The sequence below is a fragment of the Rhinopithecus bieti genome, unplaced genomic scaffold (genome assembly GCF_001698545.2).
Source record: "Rhinopithecus bieti isolate Rb0 unplaced genomic scaffold, ASM169854v2 scaffold_81659, whole genome shotgun sequence".
In the NCBI taxonomy this organism is placed as follows: Eukaryota; Metazoa; Chordata; class Mammalia; order Primates; family Cercopithecidae; genus Rhinopithecus; species Rhinopithecus bieti.
This window is the reverse complement of record NW_016837762.1, coordinates 1,319,092-1,328,192: the sequence shown is the minus strand read 5'-3', so window position 1 is coordinate 1,328,192 and position 9,101 is coordinate 1,319,092.

Genomic DNA, 9,101 nt, shown 5'->3' with positions numbered 1-9,101 from the left:
CTACAGAATGATCCTGCTAATATTTGAAAATAATTCTCATGACTTACACGTCTTTTTGTCTCAGTTTACACCCAAGTGAGTATCCTCACAATCCTTGTCCTTTGAACTTGGTTTGCTGTTTAACTCAAAATGAGACCCCTAAACAGAGACTAGTGTTTCGTCAGGAACTGACCAGGGCGGAGGGGGACTTCCTGGAAGCATGAACACTGAGGAACCCACAGCTTCTTCTGCTAATTAGGGCTTGATTTAAAAAATAAAAGGTCTAGGAGCCCAGGTCTCTCACTGGAGAAGGGCTTTGGTGTCTGCACTGAATTTCAATTAACCGTCCTATTAATGTTCTGGAGTTCCAGAGATCTTTGAGTATTATGCATTTTTGAATGTGAAATTTATATGAAGTTTTCCTCCTCCTTCTGTATCCCTTTCCCCAGCAATCTAGTAATTTCTATAAACAGATTTGGGTTTTTTTTCTCTCTAGAGTATTAACAAATAGAATAACTTCTCATGAAAACAGACTGTGAAGCAGTGGGCAGAATTCAGTGGAGTAAGCTGGGTTTTTTTGTGAATCAGATTTGGAGTTCCAGGGAATTTGCACAATGTATTTATTTCCAAGCCCACTCCTTTCTGGAGTACCCTTTGACCCTCAGTACCTTTGGCCAACCTGAAGTTGAACCAAGGGGACGTGCTTGCTCACAATCTTCAAATTCTTGCCATGTCTGGCTATACATGGAGTAGTTCAACTAGGAATTTCGGTAACTAAGGCAAGTTCCTAGAAGGGTATCCTAAAACTAAGGATTGAAGGGTGCATCCACGACTTCACCCCAAAGCAAGAACACACCAGTGAGCAAGAAACACCATGGGCAGCGGCATCTGGTGATAATCAGATGAGTGTTTGGAACGGGGATGCCACAGAATAAATTCTCAGCAAATTTGATCATCATCATGATTCATATTTCCAAATTTGGGATGTATAATAACGAGAGGCTAAGAAGGCTACTTTTAACATTCTTCATCGCCATGTCCGCCAGTGTTCTTCCATTATCCTAGAATGAATTAAGTTTTAAAATGACAAGTTGAGCAGTAAGACAGCTCTCTATTCAGGCTGGGCATCCTGGCTCACGCCTGTAATCCCAGCACTTTGGGAGGCCGAGGTGGGCAGATCACTTGAGGTCAGGAGTTCAAGACCAGCCTGGCCAATGTGGTGAAACCACATCCCTACTAAACATACAAAAATTAGCCGGGCATTTTGGCATGCGCCTGCAGTCCCAGCGACTCCGGAGGCCGAGGCAGGAGAATTGGTTGAATCCGGGAGGCGGAGGCTGCAGGGAGCAGAGATCGTGCCACTGCACTCCAGCCTGGGCGACAGAGCAAGACTCCGTCCAAAAACAACAACAAAAACACCTCTCTATTCAGACTTTTGGCCAATTTCCCCACCAAATTAAATACAAGTAGTCTCATTGTCATTTGATTTGAAAAGGAACGTTCAGGATTCCAGGGAAAAGAAGGGAAGCTTCTAATGAAGTCAGGCTTTGGGGGAACATGGAGAGAAAACGTAGATTTCCCCAGCCCCAAGTATCCCCGACCCCTTCACTCTGACCACAGAGTTTTTCCTGCAGGTGTACTGCTAAGATTCGAAATGAGGCAACTTCCGGGTGGGTAGGACTGCGGAGTGTCACACCAATGGGGACTTATGTCTCTGGCCAGCCACTTACTAGTTACGATTGTAGCCAAGTTATTTAACCTCTCTAAGCTTAAGTTTCCCAGTTTGTAAAATGGGGTGAACAATAGAACCTATCTCCCACAGTTATCTTGAGAATTGAGAGGAAGATCTGTGTTGCATGGAACATGGTACACTCTCAATAACAACCATCACCATCATCATCATCCTCTTTAGAGAAAGAAACTGCAGCAGAAGCAAGCCCAGCAGCTGGGTAACAGACTTCTGGGCTCGGCTCAACAGGCACACCCCAGCTATTACCCCCCAAGATTTTGGCAGCCGCGTTTATGTGCTAATAATGATGTTATGTCCAACAAAGGAATTATCCATGCCCAGATGGTAAGGAGAATTTTTGAAAGCCAGAAAGACAGTGGACGTTTCATGAATTGTCCTTTATCCTCCAGGGTAGCTTCCGCACGTATCTGCAGCTAGAGTATTTGGAGCGAGCTAATGCTTTGGCCCGACAGAAAGAGGTTTCCTCCCTGCTGCCTGCTGCGCTGCGGAGGCTGTCATATGGGGGTCCCGTGCTGCGCATCCTCTCTATGCCTGACGACACCTTAATCATGATCAGAGAAGATGGAGCTATTTATTTCTGGTCCCTGCAGCTGAAGTTGAAAAGAAGAAAGCGGGTCTTTGTATGTGATTTTCATTTGATAAGGATGCTGAGTGCTACAGTTTGATTTTATTTGCTATTTTAAACTGCTTCTTAAGTGGTGTGATTACATAAATTGTGTCCTTGAATATAATATATTCATGCTGGATTTTGCTAGTCTGTAGAATGCAAATAAAATATGATCTCTCTATGTAGTGCAAGATAAAGCTTCATTTTGCTTCTAAAATCAGATGGAATGATGAATTACATGTGATTCCATCATGTGATTTATTGTATGTCTTAATGAATGACAGACAGAAAAGACTCTTCCCTTCCTGTCCCCAGTTAACGGTTATATCAGTTTAGGTAGCTATGTTAGGGCTTCTCTTCACAGAACTTACTGAATGACAGAATCAGAAATTCAAAAGACAAAAAGCACTGGGGACATATGCTTAGGAATGACAATGCCTGACCCATTCCAGGATATGTTCTATTTTTAAAGCCGTTCTTTTATTATCTTAACAAATATTTGAGCCTCTGTCACAGACCAGGCATTGTGCTGGGTGCTGGGAATACATAAACCCAGTCTCTGCCCTCAGGAAATGTATAGTCTATCCCAGATATTACAGCTGCCCCAAAGCCCTTGGGATGCAGAACATGCCCTCCCTAGAGAGAGACAGAGAATAAAGTTGACTCTCCAAATCTATGAAACAATTTTTTCCACTTGAAAGAGAAAATAAAGAAAATTATATTATGTTACACATGCATCCTACAGGCAAGAATGGCTTGAGACAACTGAAAATGTCTGATCATTAAAAAGGCATATGCTTGTTCATTTCCACCCTTCAACCCTTTAGGACAAGGCCAGCAGCCAGAACCCCAGGTGGATGACAGATGTCATCAGCATGCTATACTGCAATAAACTGATCACTGGGACCAGATGAGAGATGCTGCTCTTCAACCCAGAAATGAACAATTGGCCAAGAGTGGTGGCTCACGCCTGTAATCCCAGCACTTTGGGAAGCCAAGGTAGGCAAATCATTTGAGCTCAGGAGTTTGAGACCAGCCTGGGCAACATGGTGAAACCCCGTACCTACCAAAAATACAAAAAAATTACGCAATGTGGTGGTGCACACCTGTGGTCCCAGCTACCTGGAGGTTGGGAGCTGAGGCAGGAGAATTGCTTGAACCCAGGAGGCAGAGGTTGCAGTGAGGCGGGACTGCGCCACTGCACTCCAGCCTGGGCGACAGAGCGAGACTCCTCAAATAAAAAGTAAAATTAAAAAAAGAGAAGTGAACAATCACTGTGTTATGGAATCCATTTTCATGTATGAATGCACACAAACAGATACATGTTTGTGGTATGAAGCTAAAGTTAGGAGACCCTTTTCAGAAAACACTAAAACTCATGTATCAGTCGAAGCTACCATGCCAGGTTATCACTTCAGCCTAGTGCAGTGATGTTGCCAATGCCCCCAGCACAGACCGAGGTTTTCTTTTGGGGAATACTTCTGGGGCCAAGGTATGGGTCAGATTAGAAAAACATTCGCCTTGGTACTTTTTAGTACACCTTATTTTATATTCAACATAGTTTTCCTATTTTATTAGCCACAAAATTTTGTCTGTAGTGCTCTGAACTGATCCAAAAAATAAAATCCTCAGTAGAAAGATGATCACACTCACGGCTGAAGCACCTCAGAAGAGCGAGTCTCAGGCTGGGAATGGAGGCCCCGAGGTTTTAATCAATGGCAACATCATGGAAACGAACAGGCAGGGTCCTGGGCGCTGCCTGACTCTTCTCAGTAACAGGCCAGGTCAAAGGCGATGTGGCTTGGTGGGAAGAAAATTTGGAAAATGTCAAATCAACGTTGAAGCAAAAGCAATTTCTAGGCCATTGACCACTGCCCACAAAATAATAATAATAATTTTTTTTTAAAGAGCAATTTCAACACCGTAGGAGGATGAGTTATGAGTGAGTGGGTCCAGGCTGAAAAATGAGGCCATTTAGTGCTGGAGTCTGGGGGGGGCTTGGCTATGAGAAGGGAGAGTGATTGAGGTTCTCACAGCACTGCCCACTAGGACACCCCTCGGACTCCTTGGAAGCTCAACTTCTTGCAAGGGTTTTCTCCTCTCCACCTTGTCTCTTCCAGAAGTCACCAATTCCCTAGGATTTAACCACTTGAATGAAAAGTTAAATACAACCTCAAACCATCTAGGCTATTAAATATAATTAATGTTAGTGTTACTATCATATGTATACATTTATTAATATATTTAAATCATTAACATGTATTTATCAAAATAGAAATATAATTAACATAATAAATATTAACTATTCTAAAAGCAACAAATTTAGATTTATACATTCAGTCCAGTTTGATTTTTTAAAGTACATTCAATGACTTTATCATGTGTTTTAAGCATACGGAAGTTCGGAGATTGGAGCAGGAGCTTATAGAGGCTCTCTGAACTGACAAACCAGAAGTTGAGGCAGGGCATATGCCATTGGGAAGCAGGGAACCACTTTTGAACTGCAGGACAGGTAGAAAGAATGTGAAAAAAAGCCATTTAGCACTGAGACAAAGGCAAGGCCTGTGGACTTGAGAGTGCCTGTGTGAACAAGTCAAAGCAGTGAGTTGTTTTTCTCACACCCACAAAATTATTCTTTTCATCAGCTCCAAGATAGACAAGCTATCATAGGAGGAAAGGGATCTGCGCTGCAGCTTAGGAAGAGGGGAATTAGGGAGGCACCAAGTGAACCCTTTAGTGTAAAGAAAGAGGCCTTCACCCCTCCGCTTTGCAGAGCTAACCCTTTTCATATTATCAACATCAAACAGCAACTCACATTCTGAGCACTCCGCAAACCCCAGATACTGGACTGATCCCTTTCTCCCACATCATCTCATTTAATCCTCACCACTCTCCTATAAGGCAGGGACTGCTATGATCCCATTTCACAGATGAGGGCACTGAGTGCTTAGCTGGGATCTGAATACGCCTCTGCTGGAAGCCAGAGCTCAGGTGGTTGAAATTTGTGTTAGCCTCCTGGTGGAGAAGGACCCGCCCCGTGGGCAGATTTAGAACCAGGCCAAATAAATGTTCCCAAATGGGGACAGCTGGGAAGGAGGCCTCAAGCTCCACCCTACTAGGTCATTGTTGGGTGCCTCTGTTTTGTGGGATTTGTGGAATATAAAATATTTCTACAGAGGTGAAGTGGGAAGCTTAAAGTCTACTCCAAGTGTGCTTGATTTGTAAACAGGAACCGTGAAACCCAGCTGTAGGAGCTCTCTAACGTAGAGCCCTACTGTCAGCTTGGTGGCCTGGAAGCTGTGCCTATGGTGCTGGACTGCTGGCAAGGAAAGTAGTCACAGGGCCAGGAGGCTTGGCTGTAGACGGCTGCCCCTGGACATTAGAACCTGGCCTCCTCTCTCCTGAGGCAGCTGTGTTCAATCAGTAAATGACAGGGTTCCAGGCAGCCTGTCACAACCATGGCACAGCTCCCTCTTTGCACCCAGCAAAGAGGGAGCTTCCTGCGTCTAGCAAGGACACGGAAACCAGGGAGGTGAAATTATTTTTAGAGTCATGTGGTTACAAATTAATTTCTGTTTTAAATGAGACTGGATTCATTTCCTGAAATTCAACCGTGATCACATTACTCTGCTTCTTAATAGTTACCAGTTCCTTCTCCAACACAGCAACATCCAAACCCTTCTGAGGCAACCACATCCCTTCTGCCTTTCCAGCCTTTGCCTTGCTGTGTCTTGAGGCTGGGGAGGCATTAACCTAACTGAACAGGGAACCCTCAATGCGTCAAACACTGTTGCCTCCATACTGTTCCCTGTGCTGCCCCTTACCCCAGCCCTCCGTCCAACGACATTTGTTGAGCACTCACTATGCCCTGATGTTGTTGAGCATGGAGATGCACAAGTGAATAAGACCTGGTTCCTAACGAGCCATAAGTCTCATAGAGCAGGTGGTCCTGCTACAATCCTACCATTCTTTCCAGCTCACACGTCATTGTGAAGATTGCCTAGAATGTCCATCATAAGCAGAAGTGAGTGTCCTCAGGAGGTTCCTCAGCCTTGAGCTGTGGCCACCAGTGTGCAGGTCCTTAGTCATTTGTGGGTGACACCAGGTGCTTAAGATTTGCTGTCTACTCTCTGGTACCTACATATCAACTGGTGCATGGTAGGTGCTCAGGAAACGTTTGTGGATTCACCAAGTCAGAAATTCTTCTTTAAGTGGACAAAGAGAAGGTCCAGGCTCATTTTGCCTTTCCTTTCCCTCTCCTCCTCCTCCTGCTCCGGATGAGATAGAAATCTCTTTCAGCTGCTCAACAATTGCAACAAAATAGGTCTCTCATTCATCTCTCTCCTATCAATCATTTCGTATATTGAGAAATATAGAAAAAAGTTAATGGATTTAGAAGGAAATGATTGAAAAGCAAAACTGTCACTGAGTGGGTTCTTGCAGAACAAAAGCCCAGGAGACACAAGCCAGGTTCAGCTGCCCTGCCCTGCCCTAGAGCACCTTTCACATAAGACAAGAAGGCCCTGTCCCCTCTGGCGTGCAGCTCCTGCCCTATGGGACCCCGCATTCCTCCCCAGCCCATCCAAAACCCCGATTCCTATCCAGAGGGCAGTACCCACTCGCACCCCATGACAAAGGTTGGAGGTGGTGCTGCAGCTTCCCCATGCCCTGATGGGGCCCAGGCTCCCAGCCCCTCTGCACTTTGCATCTACCCCATAAGCACCCTCATACGACCCCAGCATCCAGCATCAGGGCATCTGGGCTCCTCCTAGTGCAGCCCCGGGCTCTGGAGAGGGCAGGACAGAGTGGTGGACTCATGCAGGCTCCAAAGCCTGAGGGGTCTGGCTCCCTTCTCAGCCTTCTTACTCATCTCTGGGGACCTGAGCAAGTCATGTCTTCATTCTCAATCTCAGGTGTCTCACTTGCAAAACAGAGCTTATACAACTGGCCTCCCGGAGCTGTGGTTGAGATGAAATGCATGCTGTAGATAAGGCCCCTAACACAGCACCCAATAGCAGGAACTCCACATGCTGGACACCCTTTCCTTTTCTAATCCTAATGTGCTGCAAATGGCAGGAACCATGCTTGATGGCCCCTGGGGCTTCTGTCCCCACATCTGGCCCTCAAAGCCAGTGAGACCCCTCGCCTTCCAATCCTCTCCTGACTTGGGAGCCCCAGCTACTCCAGGTTCACTCAGATCCTGTCTCACTCAGCTTTTTCCAGTCTCAGGGCCTTGGCACATGCTGTGCCTCTGTCTGAGACATTACGCCAGCCTTTCCTTTCAGATCTTGATTGAAACTTCCCCTCCTCTGACCATCCTTTCCTAAATGCCTCATCTAACTATATCCCCATGACCCTATTCCTTTCCTTATTGCGTGTAGCATAGGCCATGAGTATAGATGGTGAATTGTCTATTGGAGGTCCCGTTCACTACACAGTGGGGGCAGGAACCACATCTGCTTTCTTCCCCACTGTAAGCCTAGACAGTGCATGGCACATAATAGCTGTTCAGTATTTTCTTAAATAACTAAACAAGCAAAGGCTTAGACTATGAAGTCAAAGCTCACTTGGAGTCCCAGGAAGTTGTCCGAATGCTTTGTGCCTCAGCTTCCTTGTCTGTGAAACTGGTAGAATAAAAACAGTATTCACCTCCCGCACTGTTGGGAGGCGTTCTTGTGATAGCCGCTTCCTGGCATGCAGAAGGTGCTTTACACATGCTGGTTTGCATTATCATCACGATTACACGGACTCCTGACCAGGTGGGCCTGGATGGACAGCATTCCAAATTCATACGGGTCTAGGGATGCCGTGGACCCAGGCAGTCATGAGGACCCTATTCTGCCCCCTCAACTCCTGGGGCTTGGAGCTGTGTGTGTGCCCTTTGCTGTGGATTGAGCACACAGGATGCCTAACCTTGAGGTGTGCACAATTTGGTGAATGTATTTGTCTGTCAGAGCTGCAGGACACCACAGACTGGGCGGCTTAAACAACAGAAGCTTGTTTTCCTGCAGTTCTGGAGGCTGGGCATTCGAGACCAAGGTGCCCACCCATTCTGTTTCCAGCAAGGGCACTCTTCCTGGCTCATAGATGGCCACTTTCTCACTGCATGCTCATGTGGGCCTTCCTCAGTGAGTGAGGGCAGAGAGAGAAGAGGAGGAAAGAGAGGGAGGAGAAAGAAAGAGTGCTCCTTGGTGTCTCCTGTAAGAACACAAATCCTACATGAGGGCCACTTCCTCATGACCTCATCAACTCCAAGGCAATGTCTCCAAAGACTGTCGCACGGGGCCTTAGGCCTTCAACACATGGATTTGTTGGGGGAGGCCAAGGCATTCAGGCCCAACACTGCATGTTTACCGACTTAGGTGGTGCACTCCAACCACACCACCCTCCCTTCCCGAGGGCCTGGTCTGGATTGGAGCCAATAGTACTGTCTACACACTAGTCTCCTCAGCCAATGGCACTGTCTGCTGATGATGTCATTCCCTGACAGCCCCTCATCTACAGCCTGGCGTCTGTCAGAGGGCTGTCCCGGGAAACTAGGACTGAGGCCCAGGATGCTTCTCTGCTCCTGTGAGGTGGAGACTAGATCTCTCTCTCTCTGTCTTTCTTTCCTTCCTTCCTTTCTCTTTCTTTCTTTTTTCTCTCTTTCTTTTTCTTTCTTTCTTGTTAAGCTTGTAGACACACCCAATAGAATATCAGTTTGAAACAGCACTTACAACCCATTATAACTCCCACAGACTGGGCACATATATGTGCAGGAAGGGG